Source organism: Telopea speciosissima, unplaced genomic scaffold (assembly GCF_018873765.1).
Source record: "Telopea speciosissima isolate NSW1024214 ecotype Mountain lineage unplaced genomic scaffold, Tspe_v1 Tspe_v1.0171, whole genome shotgun sequence".
Lineage (NCBI taxonomy): Eukaryota > Viridiplantae > Streptophyta > Magnoliopsida > Proteales > Proteaceae > Telopea > Telopea speciosissima.
Window position 1 is genome coordinate 10,993 of NW_025317507.1, and position 23,101 is coordinate 34,093.

General features: G+C 41.9%; 1 long non-coding RNA gene and 1 pseudogene across 1 annotated transcript in view; both read right to left on the minus strand.

The window, feature by feature from the left end:
- Positions 1-1,158: 1,158 nt before the first annotated feature.
- LOC122647807 lies at positions 1,159-17,885 on the minus strand (annotated as a pseudogene).
- Positions 17,886-18,875: 990 nt separating this feature from the next.
- Positions 18,876-23,101, minus strand: part of LOC122647805 — a 36,582-nt gene continuing 32,356 nt past the window's right edge. Inside the window, exon 3 of the long non-coding RNA XR_006330976.1 lies at positions 18,876-18,931. This is a non-coding gene — a long non-coding RNA (uncharacterized LOC122647805). The remainder of the gene's footprint in view (positions 18,932-23,101) is intronic.

Genomic DNA, 23,101 nt, shown 5'->3' on the forward strand with positions numbered 1-23,101 from the left:
GCAGATTTGCTAATATGGACATAGCAAATACACCCAAACACCCTTGGAGGGAGAGAAAAAGAAGAGGACCTTGAAGGCAAGAGATCAAGAGGAACCTGGAAGTTCAAGACACAAGAAGGCATGTGATTAATAAGAAAGACAGCAGTGAGTAAAGCATCAGACCAAAAAGTTTTTGGAACATGCATGGTAAACCAAAGTGATCTAGCCACTTCAAGGAGATGGCGATTTTTTCTTTCAGCCACCCCATTTTGTTGAGGGGTATCAACGCAAGCCACCTGATGAATAATGCCATGGTCAGAAAAAAAGGTTTCCAAACCACTATACATATACTCCCCACCTTTGTCTGAGCGGACAATTTGGATTCGAGTTTGAAATTGGGTATACACTAACTCATAAAAGTTTGTAAATGCAACATGGACATCACTCTTATGTTTCAAAAGAAAAACCCAAGTAACCCGAGAAAAGTCATCAATAAAAGAAACAAAGTAGCGGAAGCCACGCAAAGAAGTAACAGGGGAGGGCCCCCAAACATCAGTATGGATAAGATGAAAAGGTGAAGTAGATCTATTACCATTAGATGCATAAACTGTTTTACAACTTTTGGCAAATAGACAAGGTTCACAATGAAAAACATGCGAGACAGGAAAAGAAGTAAACAAATGTGGCAGCTGTTTCCTCATAACAGAAAAAGAGGGGTGCCCCAAGCGACGGTGCCATAGCAGAATATCCTCTTGAGTACGTCCACCGTCTTGCCCACAAACATAGGACTGAGCTTGCAAAACAGGGGAAGTACCAGTCTCCAAAACATACAAGCCATTAGCTTCACGACCAGTGCCAATCACCCTCTTCATCACCAAATCCTGAAAAAGACAATAGGCAGGAAAGAAGGTGACAAAGCAGTTCAAAGATCTAGTCAATTGACTAACAGAAAGAAGGTTAGTGGCAAAGTTGGGAACATGAAAAAACAGACTTCAAGGGTAAAAAAGGTGCAACCTGGATATCTCCCTTACCAGAAATAGAAGAGAAGGTACCATCAGCAATTTTTACCTTATCTTTCCTAGAACAAACAGAATAGGAATTATATAGCTGTGACCTACCAATCATATGATCAGTGGTACCTGAGTCAATGACCCAAGAGGTGAGGCCGGAGGAGGAAGCCTACAGTGCAGTGGAAGAACCGGTAGCAGAGGAACCTGAGGAAGTGGCAAAGGAACCATCCAAATGAGCCACAATTCGGCGAAATGCAGCAATGTCCTCCAGAGAGGATTCGTCAGATTCAACAACTCCAACATGAGCCTTAGGCCCTTTCTTCCGCTGTCCTCGCCCTCCAGATGAACCAGCAGGGGGCTTCCCATGGAGATCCCAGCAAAAATCCTTAGTATGCCCATTCTTGCCACAATGGTCACATAGGAATCGACCCTTCACAGCTCCCTTAGCAACCCCCTTATCGGCCCCCTTGGTGGAGTCCTGAGGGATGGAAGAAACAAGTGCAAAGTGCTCAACAGTGGGGGCAGTCCCCAGAGCACCCCTACGGGTCTCCTCACTCTGTAGATATCCACACACCTCCTCCAGTGAGGGAAGACTTGGACGGCCAATGATTTGCACCCTAAGAGGCTCAAAATCAGCATTAAGACCTCCAAGAAGAAATAAGACCCTCTCTCTCTCAAACAACCGATGCACCTTGACCTCATCAGTAGGGCATAACTGGAGATCTCTATAATGGTCATACTCTTCCCACAGGCCCACAACAAGGCTATAGTATTCAGAGACACTTCTCTCACCCTGGCGCAAGCTGACAATCTGTTGGAGAAGTTGGTACACCTTAGTAGAGTCCCCAACCCGATCAAAAATACGGGCCACACTATCCCAAATGTCCTTGGCAGTCTCCTTGCCCATAAATCTTCTTCCAATCTCAGGCTTCATGGAGAAAAGAAGCCAGGCCATCACCAGGGAATTCTCAGAGTCCCACTTGGGATACCCTTGCTCAGTCGGGCCTGTATACTACCATTGATGTAACCCATCTTTCCCCTACACCGGAGAATCAATTTCATAGACCGGGACCAATCCAAATAGTTGTGGTTCTCAAGTTTGGCAATAGGGAGTTGGATATTGGGACTCTCAAAGGAGGAAGGAAGATATTTGGGCTGTGTCTACAAGAGGCAGGGGTGTTGCAGCATCTTTGTCACCCATTTTGACCTTTAATCAAACACTTGATAGGCCCAAATAACAAATATCTCAACCACAACAACAGTCCCACAAATACAGCAATAGAAAACCAGGAAAAACAGAGATAAATAGCCTGAAAATAGGCCTTTAAATCCCTAAAAACTGATCAAACAACCATGGAGTAAGGATGAGTATTGTTCCTTACCAAAAAACAATTCAAATAGAGGAAAGAAACTGGTCAAACAAGAACCTATTGAAGCAACAAGAGCCAAAAAACACTGCAGCTGGCGGAAAACAGAGGCAGAACAGCCTGGCCGAGATTCCCTTCTACTCCTTGGGTGCTTCCAAGAGATGTGGGAGGACACAATGAGAAGAAACAAGACCTCCACACGAAACTAGAGCACTTGGTTGCTCAGTATTTGGACTGCAGACAAGAGAGAAACAGGTCTGAGAAGGTATGCTATTTTCCTTCACAGAGACTGTTCTTCACCTTCCAAACAATCTTCAATCACCTTCAAACTCCAGGAGCAAACAGCTCTGATACCATGTTAGATTTTAGGTTGAAGAAGGAGAAGAGAAGAAAGAGAAGAGAGCAGCCACGGTTTTGGTGTTCAAATGTTATCTCTCTAACCTAGAGACTAACATGCTAATATTGAGAAGAATAGTAAATTACACCAAGGCCCTTGGCCTTATACAAATGACAAAAAATAAGAAAATAATACAAGGGGATATTTACACATATACCCCTGATACAATACAACCATTCTTAACAAGATGGTGCACTACAAGCAATTTGCAACAATGAGGTGAGTTCATTTGGAAACTCAACTTATTGATGCTTTCAAATAAGTAGTGAAGAAGTACTTACTAATTTTCCACATGGGTGTAGACCAAGGTATTTAGGGATGCATTGGGAAGTTTTGGAACTGAGGCTGCGATACAAGGCAGAGCACGTGGTGATGCTGGTAATTCTTTTAAGTTTTAAATTACATATGTATTGAAATTTGAAAGTTGAAACAATATTTGACACATGTCTTTTTTATTGTAAACTTGTAATGCAGCTGAATGGTGGGTGTTGTATGGCGAATCCGCTGAAAACTTAAGAAGAATAGCAATTGAAGCTCTTGCCCAAACATGTTCTACATCTGGTTGTGAGAGGAACTGGAGTACCTTTACACTCATCTACTCCAAGAGGCGCAACAGATTGGGGTCTCAACGTTTATCTGACATGGTGTATATGCACTACAACTTGAGGCTGAAACTGCAACACATACGCATGGGACATAAGGGACAGAGGGGCACCATTGATCTAGCTGACATCTTTCAAGTTGACTCAGACGATGAGGACCCTATTGTGGATTGGGTGAGGGATAGAGGTGAGCCGAGTGTTGGATGAGGAGGGAGGTAGGCTGACCCCATGATAGCTTCCCGAGATTGGTGCGATGTGGGCGAGTATATGGTGACGAGGGTCGGATACATGCAGGAAGCCTCACCCATACCATTCCAGCCTGGTGGCAATGTTGCGATGATGAAGATTGGTCTAAGTCCTCGAATGATGATGATGGTGATGATGGTGATCTTGGTGGTGGTGGTGATGTTGGTGGTGGTGATCTTTGGTGAAGAATTTGACGGCATGCGAGAGCGTTATGTGGTAGGCCGGGAGGCCCAGGATACGGCACTGTAGAGCCGCTCAGATTCACTGGAGAGACACAGTTTGATCATGCCACACAAGATACGGATCACGGAGCACGTGCCCCCGCACCCCCACCCTCAAGAGGCCCCCTACATACATATAACAGAAAGCATAGGGGTCAACAAACACAGTTGCAACCTAATCACATGGACATTGATAACCTATCTAGCTCTGTTGGTGGTTTGAGTATGGGTGATAAGGAGGGAAGACCGACTGGACATTGGCGTGCCCCATCTTTTGACGCACATACCACTCCATTGGCATCGGATTATGGTGCATCACAACCTTACGGTGGATATGGATATGGATCATCATCATATGGGCAGTTTAGTGGGGTAGGGGACTATGACTACGACCCCAATCCCAGGGACATCTTGGATCATCTTTTGTAGATAACATCTTTGCATACCCTAGCAGACCTAGCTACCAACCTCACCAGCCATACATGCAGCCAATGCCATCGCCTCTTGCGCCGGCGCCAACATCATATCACAGTGGATCATCTTCTTCACGGACTAGATAGATTGGTAACCCTAGCTTATATCCTAGGATAGGTTACCTACAGTATGTTGATGATTCCATTTACGTGACACTTGTGGATGACTACACTCATTTCTTCTCCGATTCTATACCGTGGTCCACATATGTCCTTCAAACAGAGAGCAATGGACGTCGACTCCAGCGAGGCATGAGTGGGATTGATCCAGGGAGGCACAACAACTACTATTAGTAGTTTAGCACTTGTAATTTGTAACTTAAGTTGTGATTTCATTGATCTAAACTTGTAAGTTGTGACCTGCGAGTCTTGTGACTTTGACACTTAGTGTATTACCTTTAAGGCTTTAAGCATTTGAGCTATTGAGTTTTGAGTTATTGAATATTATGGAGTTTATGAGAATCATGGTACTCATCAATGTGTATTGGCTTTAACTTGATATGTGATGAAGTTAAATACTATTATTAAATATTAACTGCCTAATCTATGACTCTATGTGTATTTAACTATTTATACATTAGGGTCGGCGATCGTATGTCAATCAAGGGTGCAAGCCCAAAACACCAATTTGAATTCATATTTTTGTAAATTTTATGGTTTAAATGTGTTTATTAAGCTTAAATAAGGCTGTCCATAAAGTTTCAGGCCTAGATATGGCCAAATACCCTCCGAGATGGATCCCCGAAATATTACAGAAAAAATACAATATTTCGCGATATTTCGGGTATCTCGGATATCTCGGTAGGCCCGAGATACCGAGATATCGCGAAATATTAAATCTTATTCTTTATCACCACCCATGGCTACTGTCCAGCCTTCTTTACCACCCACGGCTACTGCCCAGCCTCTTTTGGATGCTACCCATCCTACTTTGGATGTTGCCCATCCTATACTTTGGTTAATGCTCAACATCCTCTGGCTGTTCCTCCCTCACTTGATGGGAATCCTTTACAGGGGGAGACCATAGAAAATACTGTTGTTAATGTTCCTATCCAGGGGGAGCTGACTCCAGTCCAGAGAACTATTGGTGAATTTCATAAGAGAATTGACAACTCCAACATGATCACCTAAACAAGGGGCAGATCTAACAGAGGGCAGCTATAACCCACTATAGCACCAGTACCCATCCAATTGCCGGCTTCAGACCCGGATCCTACATCTCCTGGTAATCCCTCTTCTTCCGACCTGCCTATTGCACATTGCAAAGGTACTAGGACTTACACTTTACATCCCATATCTCGTTTTGTTTCTTATAGCTCTCTTTCTCCCTCTTTTCGTGCTTTTGTATGTTCTCTTTCCTCTATCTCGATTCCTAAAAATTGGCAGGAAGCATCTACAGATGGAAAGTGGAAGGCAGCAATGTTGGAAGAAATGAGAGCACTACACAAAAAAAATACATCGGATCTTGTGGCTCTTCCTCCAGGGAAAAAATCAGTGGAATGTAAATGGGTCTTCATGGTCAAACAGAAGGCTGATGGTTCGGTGGATAGGTATAAGGCGCGTCTGGTTGCAAAGGGGTTCACTCAAACTTATGGAGTTGACTATCAGGAGACCTTTGCACCAGTGGCAAAGCTCAACACCATCAAGGTGTTATTATCTTGTGCTACAAATCTTGGTTGGGATCTTCAGCAGTTAGATATAAAGAATGCCTTCCTCCATAGGGAGCTTGAGGAGGAGGTATATATGGACATTCCACCAGGCTTCTCTGATGACAGGACTAGGGGCAGGGTTTGTAAATTGAAGCGTGCTCTTTATGGGTTGAAGCAGTCACCTAGGGCCTGGTTTGGCAGATTTCATAAGACTATGATTTCAGCAGGTTACAAGCAAAGCAATGCTGATCACACTTTGTTTATCAGACGAGTTGGTGACATGGTTACTCTTCTCATAGTCTATGTGGATGATATTGTGGTCACTGGTAATGATGGTGCTACAATCAGGGATTAGAAGTTGCTCAATCTTCAAAGGGCGTCTTTCTTTCTTAAAGAAAATATGTCCTTGATCTATTGACTGAGACAGGGCTGCTAGGTTGTCATCCTTCAGATACTCCTATAGAAGCTACTACAAAACTTAGGGAGAAAGAGGGTGAGCCTGTTGACAAGGGTGGTTATCAGCGGTTAGTAGGCAAACTAATCTACCTTTCCCACACACGACCTAACATAGCAGTTGCTGTAAGTTTGGTGAGCCAGTTCATGCATGATCCCTATTCCTCTCATATGGATGTGGTCCGTCGTATTTTGAGGTATTTGAAGGCTGCTCCAGGAAAGGGAATCCTTCTATCTCCCAATGGTCACCTTAAGATTGAAGCTTATACTGATGCCGATTGGGCTGGTTCTATTGACAAGAAATCTATCTCTGGCTATTGTTCCTTTGTGGGTGAGAACCTTGTCACATGGCGTAGGAAAAAGCAGAATGTTGTGGTAAAGTCCAGTGCTGAAGCCGAGTTTCGTGCAATGGCACAAGGCATTTGTGAACTTTTATGGCTTAGATAGAGGATTATTGTAGGATATCGGTATTGTTGTTCATCTTCCCATAATGCTTTATTGTCACAATAAAGCTGCCATTAGCATTGCTCATAACCCTGTCCAGCATGATCGCACTAAACACGTGGAGGTTGACAGACATTTCATCAAGGAGAAGCTTGAAGCCGGCCTCATTTGTGTTCCTTTTGTGAAGTCTACTGATCAATTAGCTGATGTGTTCACTAAGGGACTGAATAGCAAGCTGTTTCATCCTATCGTAGTCAAGTTGGGCATGCATGATATATATGCTCCAACTTGCGGGGGAGTGTTAGATATATGGGCCAGAATACCATGGGGGTATTCAGGACTTTTTTTCCTTTATTATTTTATTTGTTTTTGTATGTGATTTAGTCCCACATTGCTCATGTACATATTTTTACTGTTTCATTACTCTTATAAATAAAGAGGTGCTTGGGATGAATAGATCATCCAAGCCTTACCCTAATTTCATATCTCTCTACAATCTGCTTATCATATAGTGAATTGAAGAATTCCCATCTGATTTAGACAAAAACTCTATTCTTTCCTAACCAAAATCACCAACTTTTTCGTGGGAAAAATAACACATGCAATTATAACCCTTCGTAGGAATCCAAATGAAGCAAATCAAGCAATGCCAGAAAAGGTTAAAAAAATGAAAGATAAGCAAAGAAAACATCTACCAACCACTCAATTTAAAAACAAGAGTAGAAGGAAAAGCAGAGAGATATTTGAGATAAGTGAAGAAATCCAACTGGAATCAAGACAAAACCCAAATCCCATACACAATAGTGATTGCTCAATCAATATGTCCCAATCTGCATAACCAAGAAAGAAAAGATAAGGCAAATTTTTCTTTTCATCGAAAAAAACAAAAAAAAAGAAAGAAAAGATGATAATCAAAAAATGAATTGAGAAAAGACAAATTCAAAGAAAGGGAAAAAAGGGGTCACAATACCTTCACTGATTTCAAATGTTTTCTTTAGTGCGGCTCTTTAGGATTCCATTTAATTAGGTCAATGTCTCAAACTGATGATAAAAGGAAATGTCAAATCCCACCTCTGGAGTTGCAGAGCACAACTCCACAAAGCATGCACGCACTCAGATTACCTATGTATTTGCAGACTTAAGTCTTATCTGATTGCGGTGGGTGTAGGACAGAAACGTAGGCCACCTGCCCAGCTACGCTAACAGGGCGAATAGAGATAAAAGTGAGGCTGTCGAAGTGCCCATCGTCCTTAAGCTTTGAAATCACATCCTCGGCGTTGATTCTTTGATTGTTGCTTCCCATTGTCTCCACTAATAATTTCTCACAAAATTCTCAGATCATCAACGCAACCTGAGATGCTTCAAGCTGAGGTAATTTCCGTAAAACTCAATATGTGATATAATCGCAATTGTCCAAACCCCGAAAGTTTTGTTCATTCTCATAAAAAATACCCTTCTCTCACTTATAAAAATGGAAAAAAGCTTCAGCTGCCTCGAGCTGAAGTTTGGTTTAGCCTTGAGATTTTGTAACCCCTTCGGGGGGCCCTGTTTTCTTTCTTTCCTTGGTAATGAATTCTTTATTCACCCAAAAAAAAAAATGGAAAAAAGAATATAGTTTCCCATGGAAGGGGATTCATTTTACATTTCTTACTAATTAAGGTTGAGAAGAGAAGAGAGAGAGAGAGAGAATTAGAGATACGAGAATAGAAGAGAGATCGCTCAGATAGAGAGAGAGAGAGTTGTGGAATTGAAGGGGAATCTAGCCTTTCCTAAAACTGCAAGGGAATTATAAATTTTTATATCCTAAGAAAAATCTAAAACAAATTACGACCAAGGGTATTAAGAATATGAGAAACTAATAAGAAAATACATGAAGAATGATAAGGGAAAAAGAGAATTTAAATAAAAAGAATAAGGTGGTGGGTGTTTGGACTTAGATCAGAATAGGGTTTTAGGGTTTAGCTCTGATACCATGTTAGCAAGACAGAAATTAGGAGAATGGCTTAAGTGAGTAGTTTGATCACTCAGCCCCTTCATTTATATCTTTCAATAATAAGGCAGAATTACAAGAATGTTTCTGTACAGCCGACTATGCTAATAACAGGGAATAAACAAGGAAAAATACCCAAAAATACCCTTATCGGGTTACATAACTCAACAGTTTGTTATGGTTTGAAGATGTAAACCTTCATTTAAGTATCACACTTTGAAAATCTTCTAAATCCAAATTAAATTGCTCATTTTGTCGTATGATCATGGGCACATCTGTCCTGTCACTTCCTTTTGGATAGAAGTGTTGAACTATTCACTGAGTAGGAGACAGAGTCCTAAAGGCCTTAAGGAGTGCTAATGAATGTATGAACTCACTGCTTAGAGGTTATAATTTTTTAATATTGTTGTTCCTAGACAATTATTTTAGCTTCCAAGTTAACTTGGTACAGGTTATATACCAGAAGGAAAATGAGAGGGGGACCATACCATTTGTGTTTGCTACCTGTTTATGGGTATATGCTGTTAAGAGACCGATGCTACCATCCAATATGCATGATTTGATTTCCTTCCGCTGTTTATATCTTCTCCTGCCCCATTTCTTTTGTTATTTGGCTACCAACTCTTTACAATTATAAAATTTATGCAGTGTTAATTTCAATTATTCGAGGATGCATTTTGATTATAGGTACTCTAAACGCATGAACAGAGTAACCATAATGACTTACCTGGTAATCTTGCTTTATCTTACAGTAATGACTTTGCTTGATATGAATGCAGAGAGAAAGGGAGAGAGTGTGTGTTCACCAGTTTGTACAGGAACTTCATGCTGGTATCCCCACCACCTTGCTTTCTAGTTGGGTTGGAATAATAAATTAAAAAAACATCTGCTGCTGAGATCATTAAAAGAAGCAAGAGAATAAAAATTATCCATTGAAGATGGATCAATAGCAATGAATATATAAGTTCTTAAAATTATTAAGCAACTGCACATGCTTAATATAAGGTCTTTTCCAAAAGAAAAACTGCCGACAGTATCCTCTTATTACCCCCACCCCCACCCAACCTCTGGTGTTTAAAGATAAAAGCAAAAGGGTTAACAGAATAAAAGGATTGAGGAAAGCAATATGCATGACTTCAGACCAGAATATTGGTGATATTATCAAGGGATTCGATCTACACTTCGTTTTCCTACATAACCTTTCAACTGGTTTTCATTCTCAATTCAAAATAAAAAGGGACTTGAAGCATGCATTGTATTAGCTAGTTCATTAAGAGTAGTCTGAGAAATGCAATAATGTAAAGATATGGTCAGAGTAATCACTTCCAAGTTACACCAACAAAATCTAATCTGCTTTTATTGCTTCTAAGATATATAGCACAAAAGATGCACTAATTTCTATTGAAAACAGAACACAAAGAACCACTAACCTGTAATCGAGGGTTGAGTTCTAAGAAATAGTACTCGCCAGTGTCCATACTATATCAATAACAGCACCAATATAATTCACGCACTTAGCTAGCATTCTAGCTGCCTGCTCCAGCTCCTTCATTGTTTCTAGAGGCGCTACTATAATCAGACCCTCCTCAATGATCTATTCAACATAAAATATTGTATCAACACATTTCGATGACAGTAAGCTCATAAGGATGCTTGGAATTAAAATAAAACAAACCCCATATTCTTCTGAGAGCATGCTTGTACCAATAAATCAAGAAGAAAGTAAGATACTTGGCAAGCATCTAGGGAAGAATTTACCTTTTGGTGTCGCCTCTGAACACTACAATCACGACTATGTAAAGCTGCAACGTTGCCATACTGATCACAAAGTAGCTGGACTTCTAAATGCTGGCTCTGAGGAAACCAAAATTATCATCAACATAAAATTTCCATCCAAATTACAGGGGAAAAGAATTCTTTCATTGCTCAGGTGGGAATTGAAGTTGATCTCAACTGGGAAGCAACCTTCATTATAAATATTGGAGAACCAGGAATCTCACCCTGAACTTGCTTGACCAATGCCTTGACTTTGTCATCATTATGAACCTGAATGGTTAAAACTTAAAAGTGAATAAAAAGTGTTAGTTCAAACATGAGAAGTAGGTCCATGTGCCCTGGAAAACTCACATTTGCATTACGATTAACATGATTCTTATAATATATGGTGCTTGAGCAAGATATCAAATAGATTCATCCTACATGGAAACTTGGAAAGTCCCTATTTAAGTGTGAGAGAAACCTTTGTTATGCCATTACCGCCACCACCCCAAGATGCCTTAATCATTGCAGGGTAACCCACTACCTGGCAGCTAGCCACTGCCTCCTCTGTTGAATATACACATGCTTCCCGGTAGATATCATCAGGGATAGAATCCAAGCAACTCTCTGGAGGAATGTTTACCTGGAAGAGGAAATTTTAGAGCATTGAACTCTGAATACCTGGCACAAATGAAGAACTAGAACAAAACAGCAAATAAGAAATAACACTTGCATGAGATCCACTCAATGGAAGTGTTGGTACTCCTGCTGCTTAAGCAATTAGTGGGAAACCAATCTTATCTCCCAATGCTCCCATTGATGCAGCAGGTGGCCCCAGGAATATCATGCCCTTTGAATTCAGTGCATCTCTGGCAGATGGGGGTTCTTTGATGCATGGCCCCAACCAGGCCAAACCACATTAACATGTGTTATCTCTGCCATCTAAAGATCAGAAAATGCAGAGCAAGCATACTAAAATATATAACAGGTTTAATGAAGGTCAGAATTTAATTTAACCAATTAAACCCTGAAAGATAGAGAAATCAGATGAGATCAAATGCTACTCAGCTACCTTACAACTTTACAAGAACCATAGTTAACAAAAACCAGAACTGGGTTGGAAAATCATAGATGGTTAATTTTGCCAGATTGTGCTTGTGCAGTAATGGACTGAAGTTTTTTTTGGATGAATAATAAATTCATTACCAAAGAGGAAAGAAAGAAAACTACAGCCCTCAAATTGGAGGGAGAAAAATACAAAAACCAACAGCCAAAGACTCAAACAGGGGAGCCCAGAGCTTGAAGAGAGATAGAGGGAAGACCCTAGGAGACAACAATGAGCCTGTTCCTTAGGGTGTCATTACAAGTAGAAGGAGCGTCCAAACTAAGTTTGGTTTTAATTTCAAAAGAGATGGAATCCCAAATCTGATTGAGTTCGAGATTTGGTGGTCCGTTTTCGTAAATTTCGCTCCATCCAAATATGATTGATCACAGCACAAAAAGCCAGCTTTCCAACCACATCACAAAGGGAAGAACCTCCAAAAGTCATATCTACCCAAAGCCATTCCCTGCCCAAAGGAAGAATCCGACGATTTCTTGGCCAGCATTTAGCAAGGATGCCTTTCCAGATGGAACAGGAGAAAGGGCATGCAAAGAATAGATGATTAAAATCCTGAATCCCATTCCAACAGAGACCACAATTAGGGGGAACAGTGATGTGCCGATGCCGAAAAAAGGACTGCGTTGGAAGGCAGTTAGAGAAGACTCTCCAGACCGTAAAGCAGTGCCGGGGAATGTGGTGTTTGAACCAAACAAGTTTCCTCCAAGGTACAAGAGGTTGACGAGTCCGAATCAGATCCCAAGCAGCTTTGGAGTTAAAAGAACCCGAAGAGTTTGGCAGCCAAGTAACACAGTCATCCCTATGGTGGGGTCTTCTGGGAATAGAATTCCAGTTAATAGTAAGCACAGGGTTTGAGGAATCTGGGGGGGCCCAGCCATTAGCATCTATGATATTAGCCACTAAAGCATTTCTAGGCAACCCAGAGCCATGAATAGTTCTAGGGCTGACTTAATGAAGAAGAATTCCCAGCCATTAGCATCTATGATATTAGCCACTAAAGCATTTCTAGCAACCCAGGCCATGAATAGTTCTAGGGCTGACTTAATGAAGAAGAATTCCCAGAGGGTGCCAATGATCCAGCCACGGGAAGTGGAAGAAGCCAGAATAAATCCAATCCACCCAAATACTTTTCTTTCTAGAAGCAATCTTCCATATCAACTTGATGATGCCAGCTGAATACATCTCCTTGATCCTTCTGATACCCAAACCTCCTTCCACCAAAGGGAGGCAAACTGAAGCTCAACTAGTTGGGCGAAAGAACCTTGAGGAATCAGAGCCTTTCCAAAGGAAAGAAGACATAAGGGATTCCAAGGATTTGATGATGGAGTGAGGCAGCCAATAAATTCCAGACCAGTAGATGTAGGAAGCTTGCAACACAGACTTGATGAGCACCAGGCGTCCCGCATAAGAGAGAAGCTTGCCTTTCCAGAGTTTTCCTAATATGGTCCAACATGGGAGTACAATGATGGGCCAATAATCTGGCCGGAATTAAAGGGAGACCCAAGTATTTGACTAGAAGCTGAGCAACAGGGATGCCACATTTTTCCTTCAAAACAACTTTGTCCAGATCAGAAACCCCGGCCAAGAAAAGAAGGGACTTAGATGGATTGATCTAGAGCCCCAATAAAGCTTGGAAATGCTGCAAACAGTGCATAATAGACTTAAAGGAGCTAATGGAAGCCTTGGAGAAAATCAAGAGATCGTCAGCGAACTCCAAGTGAGACAGCTTGAGGGCTTTGCATTTGAGGATGGGGGTGATGAGCTGCTGATTAGTGCATAATTGGATCTCCCGAGAAAGAATTTCCAGAGCTAATGTGAAACTATAAGGGGAGAGAGGGCAACCTTGACGAACACCCACAGTAGAAGCAAAATAGCCAGCCGGGCTGCCATTAACAAGCACTGAGAACCTGGGAGTAAATATACAGCAATGGACCCAATGGATGAATACCGGAGGAAATCCCATCTTAGTCAGCACTTTGTCAATGAAATCCCACCTCAGAGAATCGAAAGCTTTGTGAATGTCAATCTTCATAAGAGCAGCTGGGGCATGGTTCTTTCTTACAAAACCTCTGACTATCTCATTGCAGAGAAGGATATTATCCGAAATGTTTCTACCAGGGATGAAGGCGGACTGATTTTCACTAATAAGGAGATCCACAACAGTCTTGAGCCTGAAAGCAAGGATTTTTGCAATGAATTTGTATATCAGGTTACAAAGGGCAATGGACCTGAAATCCAACATCACTGAAGCTCCCTCCTTTGGAATGAGGCAAAGAAAGGAATGGTTCGCCCCTTTAATCTGGTTTGGATTAAAGAAAAAACTTCTGATAGCTTTGATGAGATCATCCTTAATAATTTCCCAAGAGGCTAAGAAGAACCCCATATTGAGCCCATCCGGCCCAGGAGCCTGGTTCAACTTGAGAGAGTGTATAGCAGTAATAATTTCAGCCTCCGAAGGAATGGCACTAAGGGACTGAATAAGCTCATTAGGAATGAATTTATTGAGCAAATTATTTGGAATCGGATCTGCAGCATCCAAAGAGCCAGTAAAAAGATCCTTGAAGTAGTTCACAACCAAGTCTTTGATGTCTTTCATAATAGTAACAGGAGAACCATCTGGAGCGACCAACTGTAATATGGAATTGAAGTTGGATCTTGATTTCATAGATCGGTGGAAGTAGGCTGAGTTAGAGTCCCCTAGCTCCAGCCACTTAATCCTAGACTTCTGTCTTAAAAAACTTTCCTCTTGGGAGAGAAGCAAAGATAGCTGAAGGGAGGCAGCTTTTTCATCAGCAGCAAGTTGACAATTGAGGTTATCCGATTGGATTTGCAGCTGAATGGTAACTAGTTTATCCTTGCAATCCTGAATATGCTAGGATATATTACCATAAGTATTGGTGTTCCAATCTCTGAGAGCAGTTTTCACATTCCTAAGCTTCCTAGCAAAAGCAATAAGGGAAAGGAATTGTATGGTTGGATAGATAGAGAGATAGGACTATGGTCAGAAATTCCAGGGGTGTCAAAGGTAGCATAGGAAGAGGGAAAGGAAGCAAGCCAAATTTCATTGACAATAACTCGATCAAGCTTACAATCAATACGGGAGCTCCCAGCCCTTTTATTGCTCCAAGAGAACGTAGGGCCAGTCCAGCGAAGGTCATCCATACCCAAGTCCTCAATACAATCATTACAAGCAGTCATAGAATCAAGATCCAAATAATCACCTCCTTGTTTTTGAAACCCAAATCTGATCACATTGAAGTCTCCACCAATGCCCCCAAGGGAAGGGGCCTATAAGACTAGCAGTGTTGCGGAGATCATCCCATAAAGATAGCCGTTGTAAAGGGCAGTTAGAAGCATAGATAACAATGAAAAAGAAGGTGAATTGGTTTAGGCAATCCGAGAAGCTTAAGTGAAGGAATTGGGCCGAAGAGGAGATCAGGGAAATCTTTATTTTTTAAGAGTCCCATAAAATCCATATACGACCATTTGGGTGATGGTTATAATTGGATAAGAAAGACCAACCTGAAGCAATGGAGTTCAAAATTCTGGCAGCATTGGGCTCTTTAACATGAGTTTCCAGAAAGCAACAGAAGGTGGAATGATGAAGCCGAATAAGGGCTCTAACAGCAGCATGTTTACAAGGGGAATTGAGACCCCGAGTGTTCCACACAACTATGCGATTCATTTGGGCATGGAGAAAGGTTGCACCTGAGTCCCCTGGAACCGGGACATGACACTTCGAGACGAGGAGGAGCTACGGTAACGCCGGTTATAGGAGCAAGCAAGAGAGTTCAAAGCAACAGGAGCCGAGAGAGCAGGGGAGTTGCAGAGGTTATTGGATAAAGGAAGAGGATCGGGTAAAGGAGAAGGTGAGTCCTTGTTGGATGCCAAGGAATCCCCCACCCGATGACCCGACCCAGGTGGATTTAAAGGAGGACTCAAAGGGTCTAATGAGGGGGCCACAAAGGTGGATGACTTATGGGTTTTTTTTTTTTTTTTTTTTTTTTTGTGGAGTGTTTTTTAGGTTGAGGGGCCCACAGTAGGGGTTATAGAGGAACTAACAATAAAAGGGGAATTATCGGGGAGAACATGGGAAAGGGGAGGCACAGAGTCTCTCGCAGGAGAAGAGATGGCAAGATCTCTCGCAGGAGATGTCATAGGCTCCAGCGGGATTTCAGGATGCAGAGATGGCAAAGTCACCGACAACTCCCGAGGGATTGAAGCTTGATCTCCAAAGGTGTCAGACAGGTCTTTAGCCAATGGCGATGCCATGCGCGATCGACTTCGATGAACAGCTGAATCAAAGATCTTCTCGGGGCAAGGGCCAGACTCTAAAGGGGCATAATCAGATAAAGCAGCAAAACGATTTTGTCCAATGGATAAAGCAGGGTTACCCAAGATGCTTTGTTGGACCACTGGAGCACAACTATGAGGCCGGCGGTGAAGTCTAAAACGAGTTCTGCCTTTGGATTAGGAAGTAAACCTTGAGGGAGCTTCAGAGATCAAATTGTGGTCAACAGAGGCAGGAGCAAGCTCAGTTGGAGGAGTGGTGCCAGAAATAGGAGAACAAAGAGATGAGTTGTGTCCGAATTTCTTGCAAATCAAACATAGAGGAGGCTTTAAATCGTAATGGACTTCCTGTTCAAAGGAATAGTCATTCCCTTCATTCAAAGTAATGAAAGATGGCAAAGGTTCATCAGCAGCAACTTCCACACAAATACGAGCAAACGCCAGCCGAAGCTTCCGCATTGTTCTCACATTTGAGAATAAGGGTTTCCCCAACATAAAGCCCACGGTGCTAAGGCCATCAGTACACCAGTAGTGGAGAGGAAGCCCCGGTAGTGAGACCCAAAGGGGGATAGTAGAGAGATCGACTCGGCGGAGCTGCAAGTGACGGTGCCATTGCCGAAGAAAAATGGGTTTCTTCCCAACTTGCCAAGGGCCTCCTTCAAGCACTCGATTCTTGTTGAGATCATCGGAAAACTTGAAAATGAAGAAACCATTGTCGAGGCGATAGGTGTCAAGCGTACCAAGAGTTCTCCATTGCTTGGATAGAGATGCTTTGACAATGTGGAAAGGAGGTCTAGAGCCGAGAAAATGGCCGACTAAGCAAGACTCCCAAATCTTTATTTCATCATCGAGAGGTCCAGAGGAGCAAAAGGCTACCTTAGTAGACCCAACAACCGATGGAGCAATAAAGTGTAGGGGGAGACCTTCAGACGAGAGAGATGGGTTGTGGGAGGAATTGAAGAAAGAACTCCATTTGGGATGGCCAGAAGCAGAAGGAGAAGGTGGAACAGAGCTGCGAGGAGAAACAGAAAGAGGAGGGGGGGAGAGGAAGAAGGCATCATACCAGCAAAAGTTCAGGACATCAGGTTACCGGAGATTCCATTCCGGAGGATGCATTCGTGGAAACAGCTTTTTGATGGTAAAAGTTCAGGACATCAGGTTACCAGAGATTCCATTCCGGAGGATCTCACCTACTCCTTTAGTTGATCATTGTGTAGTTTGTTTCTTACTCCTCCATGTAACACCATAACATCAGTAATGGACTGAAGTTATTTTTTCTTATTTATGATTTCATCAAGTTTGCTAGTTTAATTCTTTAGGTCTTCTAGTTAGAGTTTTCTAACCATTTGAAGGTCAAATAATAAATAAATATTATCAAAATTTGTCAAATAAGGCATTTACACCTTAATTAGAGATTCTTCACTCTTCAATTTTTCTTGTCTCCTCTTTATTTTCAACATAATTCAGTAATTATGATATCAATAAACAGAAAATAAACGCAATATGAATACGCACCTCCACAATGAGCTGCATATTAGCATAGGTGTCATTGTTGGTCCCACCAGGAACTTCCACAAACTGATCAGCAATTCGGATATGCTCAGCATTGATTCTCATGTCTCTGGGGTAGCCATGGCCACCAACAGGATTGCCTTCTCAGTTTCAAAGGTCTTATAAGCCCATGTCCTGACATTGCACATAAACTTCACTGCTGCCATTCCATTGTTTGCAATTAAGATGTTGTGAATGGGATTCTTCCCACCAAGGGCATAACAGAACTCATCAACCTCAGTTGATGTGGATGGATGCCTGATTGAGACTGTTCCATTTATAACTCCATTCCCACGCAAAACTCCAGCCATTGGAGGACCCTTTTGAGATTTACACATGCTGCATAGATAGAAAATTATCACCAAGTTCAATTCCAAGGATAAAAAATTTAGTACTGAACTTAATTACAGGTTTACTTTACTCCCGTTACAATTTTGTGCGACCATCTTAAAGACAAAGAAATTTGTTCATTTAAAGACAAAGAAATTCTAGGAAGGAAGCAGAGGGACCCTAGCAACAGAGAATGCATTAGAATAGAAATTTGTTGATTTGAAAGGAACATAAGCAACAGAATTAGAATGGAATTTTTTTTATTTCAAAGGAACTAAGCAACAAAGGTAGAAGAAGTTAAAACCTACCAATTTCGTTGAACACCAAGCAAACAAATAAAACCTATGAATGTATTAGAATGGAAATTGGTCAAAAACGGATTTATATTAAAAAAAAAAGAACATAAAATTGCATGTGTGTGCTGCCATAGGGTATCAGGATGTAAACCCTAGGATCAAAGAGATAATGAAAGAGGAAAAGGAGAGCATATAAAAATCCCAAAAATATGGTCTTCGGACATCAGTACGACCATGGCAGACAAAAGATGGTCTTTGCTGATTTTCTTTGGGGAAGCTCGGAGTGGGGCAAGCGTAGGCATCTCTACATGTCCTTGGGCGCAGTTGGCAGAGCCTCTGCATGTGTATACCTAGGGAGTTTTTACACCTCATACATGGCACATATTGGTAAAAGAGTTGATAAAGCAACAAAGATTTCCTAAGGTCAAAGACGGGTACCACCTCATACTCCTCACAGTTGATACAATAAAGACCTTCATAATCAGCCCGGTAAATGTCACCATTTGCAAGAACTCTCAAGTAAAATTCCTTCACAATTGATTCATGGTTTGGGTTGGTTGTTCGAATAAACTTGTCCTAAGAAATGTCTAGCTGCAATTATCAGAAAAAAATATATAAAAATATGACCACTGTTGTAAAGTATGATAGAAAAAGAAGCCAACCAAAACTTTCAAACTGAAAATTTTAAGCTGTCCCTTACCCCCCTGTGCTCCTTCTTCTTCCCGACCATATGCAACATTTAGCTGCTGCTGCAACTGGAAGTGGTGTATACAAATCATCCATAAAAGTAAAGCCAAAATAAGCTCTTTTGAAGTTCTGAAAGTTTGCATTTGGTAACTCTAATAATAATAGTATCCATGGTAAAGCATGTTGAAAATTATCTAACTCACATTCCCAATCAAAATAATAGTATCCAACACAGGAACAACACTTTGAACCTAACCTGAGTTGAGAATTATCTAATTCACATTGCCAATCATAAGACAGACAGGGAACTCCATGTAAAACGTTGAAACAGCCCAAATTTGAGCCTGCCAGGTAAGCTTAAGCTTGGATTTAAGCTAAATAAAGAAGCACTTTTTAAAAAAAAGAAGCACTATCATTCCCAATCATCCATCTCAAGATCATTTTCTCTACCACACTCAATTATGCACATGTTTTTTTTTCATCTCCTAACATTGAGCTCCGAAAAGCAGCGCTGGTCTTAAATCCATAAAAGTTCACCTTCAGCTTGAACAGAATACAGCCATCAAATAATACTCCCAAAGTTCCTCCTCTGTACCTGCCCAGTTCAAATTCCAATTGAAAACACCATCACCCATCTCTCTCTCTCTCTCTCTCTCTCTCTCTCATATTTTTTTTGGGTGAATAAAAGAATTTAATAACAAAAAGAAGAGGAAAACAAGAGCCCCAAAGGACTACAACAAAACAAGCAACACCAGGCAAAGGCCTCTGCTAAGAGGAATCTGGGCCAACTAAAGAAACAGAAAAGAGACCCCAGGAGACAACAATGAGCCTGTTCCTTGGGGTGTCAAGACACGAAGAGGGAGGGACTGATGACAACTTTGCTTTAATTTTGAAAGAGATGGAATCCCAAATCTGCTGATAAGGCCGAGAGTTGGAGGTCCATTTCCTGATATTACGCTCCATCCAAATATGGTTGAAAGTGGCACAGAAGGCCAACTTTCCGACAGTGTCACAAATAGAGGAGCCCGCGAAAGTCATATCAATCCAAATCCACTCACGAGAGAAAGGAAGGATTCTTCTAGTAGTCGGCCAACACTTGGACAAAATGCCTTTCCAAATGGCAGCCGATGTAGGGCAACCAAAGAAAAGATGATCGGAGTCTTCCACATTGTTCCAGCAGAGGCAGCACAAGGGGGAGATTGAGATCTGGCGATTGCGAAGGAAAGACTGAGTGGGAAGCCGGTTGGTAAAGACCCTCCAAGCCGTGCAACAGTGGTAAGGAATGTGATGCTTGAACCAAAGAAGCTTCCTCCAAGTGACCAACTGACCTTTTTGGCGAATGAAATCCCAAGCCGCTTTAAAAGTGAAGGAGATAGAGTTGTTAGCCAACCAGGTAACAGGATAACCCCTTCCAATAGGACTTCTGGAGATTGAGTGGAGCTCATTCCAAATAAGGTTAAGCATAGAGTTGGAAGAAAGGGGAGGAGCCCAACCATCCTGATCCAAGATGTCAGCAACCAAAGAGAGACTGTGGAGGCCCGAGGCATATATAGATCTATGGGAAACAGAGTAAAGAAGGATCCCCCTCGGGTGCCAATCCAGCCAAAGGAAGGATGAGAGACCATCTCCAATCTGAGAGGGATAACCTGAAGCACCAAGAGGCGGGGGAAGCGAGGATCTTACGCCAAACCTAAGAAGAATCCGACGAGGACACAACGATCCAAATGGAGTCCTGGCGAAGGAGGCTCGAATAAATCCAGTCAACCCAAATGCTCTTCTTTTTTGTAACAATTTTCCAGATTAGCTTGATGATACCAGCAGCGTTCACATCTTTAATTCTACAAATACCCAAACCACCTTCCTTCTTGGGGAGGCACACAGCAGCCTAACTAAGAGGATGAAGAAATCTTGTAGTTTCAGTACCCTTCCAAAGAAATGAAGCCAAGAGAGATTCCAAGGATTTGATAATGGCTTGAGGGAGACCATAGATGCCAGACCAGTAGATATAGGATGACTCCAAAACTGATTTGATGAGGACCAAGCTGCCTACAAAAGATAGGAGCTTGCCTTTCCACAACTGAAGCCTTTTCCGAATGAGATCCAACATCGGGGTGCAATGATGGGCTGAGAGTCTAGCAGGGATCAAAGGAAGCCCTAAGTATTTGACAGGAAGAAGCCCTTCTTGGAAACCTGATTTCTCTAAGAAAGCAGCTTTGTCCCGATCAGTAACACCAGCAAAGAACAACAAAGACTTAGCTGGGTTGATGCGAAGGCCTGATAGCTCATGAAATTGCTGAAGATAGAGTAAAGTAGAATCAAGCGAAACAATAGAAGCCCTAGAAAAAATCATCAGGTCATCGGCAAAAGCTAAGTGAGTTAACTTTAAAGCTTTACACTTGGCCAAAGGAGAGATAAGCTGCTGGTTGGTGCTGATTTGGGAGCACTTCCAATGCCAAAGTGAGCAGATGTGGAGAGAGCAGGCATCCTTGACGAATTCCCAGAGAAGCACCAGAGTAGCCCGCAGGGCTGCCATTAATCAAAACTGAGTACTTTGGAATTGAAATACAATAGTGAATATAATTGACAAAGACCGAAGGAAATCCCATCTTGATCAAAACTTGAACCATAAAATCCCATCGGATAGAATCAAAAGCCTTATGGATGTCAATCTTCAAAAGGACTGCCGGGGAGTAGTTTTTCCTGTCGAAGCCTCTAACAATTTCATTGCACAGAAGAATGTTGTCAGAAATGCTCCTGCCAGGGATGAAGGCCGATTGGTTATCACTAACCAGCAGATCCACTACATTTTTTAGTCTTCGAGCTAGGATCTTGGCAATGAACTTGTAAAGTAAATTGCAAAGAGCAATGGGCCTAAAGTCAGTCAAGGCTGAGGCACCTTCTTTCTTGGGAATGAAGCAAAGAAAGGTGTGGTTTGCTCGTTTGATTTGGATAGGGTTGTAGAAAAAACTCTCAATAGCCAAAATGAGATTCTTCTTAATAATATCCCAGGAAGCAAGGAAGAAACCCATACTAAAACCATCAGGCCCAGGAGCACCTTTCACCTTAAGAGAATGAATAGCAGCCACAATTTCCTCTTCCTTAGGAATGGATCGCAAGGAATCAAGGTACTCATGGGGAAGGAACTTGTTGAGCAAGTTGTTGGGAAAGGGCCTTGATCTTCTTGAGAACCACTGAAAATATTTTTAAAGTGATTTGCCACCAAATCCTTTATATCTTTGACAGTAGTGGCTGTAGAACCATCAGTAGATGTAAGCTGAACAATGGAACGGTGAAAGTAGGCAGTGTTAGATCCCCCAAATCCAACCATTTAATTCTAGACTTTTGCTTGAGGAAGCTTTCTTCTCTAAAGCAAAGAGGAGAGCTCAAGAGAAAGCTCTTTTTCTTCTTCTGCTAAGGGCCCATTGAGATGTTCAGATTGCAACTGAAGCTGGATAGCTGATAACTTATCTTTGCAGTCCATAACTTGCTGGGAAATGTTGCCAAAAATGTTAGAGAGTTCCATTCTTTACGAGCAGTTTTCACATTTCAAAGCTTCTTAGTGAAAGCAATGAGGGGCGTAGAGAAAGCTAAGACAGGCTTGTCCCAAGCTTCCTGAACAGTAGCCAAAAAAGATGGGTGGGAGGACCACATGTCAAAGTACTTGAATGGCTTCGGACCAAACGAAGTAGAGGGCTGAATAGGTAATGAGATGGGGGAATGGTCAGATATGTCAGGGTTGGCAAAAGAAGCATGGGAAGAGAAGGGAATGATGATAACCACTCTTCATTAACCAGCACTCTGTCCAGCTTTCAGGCAATGCGATGATTACCAGCCCTTTTGTGTCTCCAAGTGAAAGGGAAACCAGTCCACCTTAGATCATTGACACCAATGTCTTCGATACAACCATTGAAAGAGTCCATGGCATCCATGTCTAAGTGCTCACCACCTTGCTTTTCATGACAATATCTAATGATATTAAAATCTCCACCCAAACCCCAAGGCTGGTTACCAATCTGGTTAGCAATGGAGCGCAAATCAGTCCAAAGATGGATCCTTTGAGAAGGGGAATTGTGAGCATAGACCATGGTGAAAAAGGAGTAGTGGCCAAGAGGCCCAAGACAGTCAAAGAAGTTCAAGTGCATGAATTGAGAAGAAGAAGATAAGAGGGACATGGAGATTTTACTGGGATCCCATAAAACCCATATACGACCATTAGGATGGTGAGTATAGTTTGAAAC